This window comes from Rutidosis leptorrhynchoides, chromosome 4, assembly GCF_046630445.1.
Source record: "Rutidosis leptorrhynchoides isolate AG116_Rl617_1_P2 chromosome 4, CSIRO_AGI_Rlap_v1, whole genome shotgun sequence".
Lineage (NCBI taxonomy): Eukaryota > Viridiplantae > Streptophyta > Magnoliopsida > Asterales > Asteraceae > Rutidosis > Rutidosis leptorrhynchoides.
In genome coordinates, this window is record NC_092336.1 from 42,975,332 (window position 1) to 42,976,564 (window position 1,233).

Here is a 1,233-nt window from a genome sequence, read left to right on the forward strand (position 1 = left end):
TCACGTGCCCTTATGGTACTTTTGCTTACAAACGCATGCCATTTGGACTTTGTAACGCCCCTGCAACCTTTCAAAGGTGTATGATGGCGATTTTTCACGACATGATAGAAGAATGCATGGAAGTATTCATGGATGACTTTTCAGTCTTCGGTGATACATTTAAATCATGTCTAGTTAATCTGGAACGAATGCTAATTAGATGCGAAAAATCAAATCTAGTACTTAATTGGCAGAAATGCCATTTCATGGTTAAAGAAGGCATCGTTCTTGGACATAAAATTTCAAAAGAAGGAATTGAAGTGGATAGAGCTAAAGTAGATGTAATTGCTAAACTTCCACATCCCACCAATGTTAGAGGAGTTAGGAGTTTTCTAGGGCATGCCGGTTTTTACCGACGTTTCATAAAAGATTTTTCTAAAATTGCCACTCCTATGAATAAACTCCTAGAAAAGGATGCTCCATTCATCTTTTCAGATGAGTGTATCAAATCTTTTAATATTCTTAAAGAAAAACTCACTAATGCACCGATCATGATAACACCAAATTGGAATCTACCATTTGAACTAATGTGCGATGCAAGTGATTTTGCAATGGGAGCCGTTTTAGGACAAAGGATTGAAAAACGATTTCAACCTATATATTATGCTAGTAAGACGTTACAAGGAGCACAAACGAACTATACAACTACTGAAAAAGAACTCCTTGCTATTGTCTTTGCTTTTGACAAATTTCGATCATATCTCGTTCTAGCAAAAACGGTGGTCTATACCGACCATTCTGCTCTTAGATACCTATTTTCAAAACAAGATGCTAAACCAAGATTAATCCGTTGGATCTTACTCTTACAAGAGTTTGATATTGAAATCCGAGATAAAAGAGGAGCAGAAAATCTCGCCGCTGATCATCTTTCTCGTCTTGAAAATCCCGAATTAGAAGTTCTAAATGAATCAGCCATACAAGACAACTTTCCTGATGAATATCTATTGAAGATAGATTATAAAGAAATCCCATGGTTTGCAGACTATGCAAATTATTTAGTATGTGGATTCCTTGAAAAAGGATTATCGTACCAAAAACGAAAGAAATTCTTCAGTGATATAAAACACTATTTCTGGGAAGATCCACATCTGTTTAAAAGTTGTCCCGATGGAATAATACGCCGATGTGTATTTGGAGATGAAGCTAGTAAAATTTTAAACCATTGTCACACAGGACCAACAGGAGGGCATTATG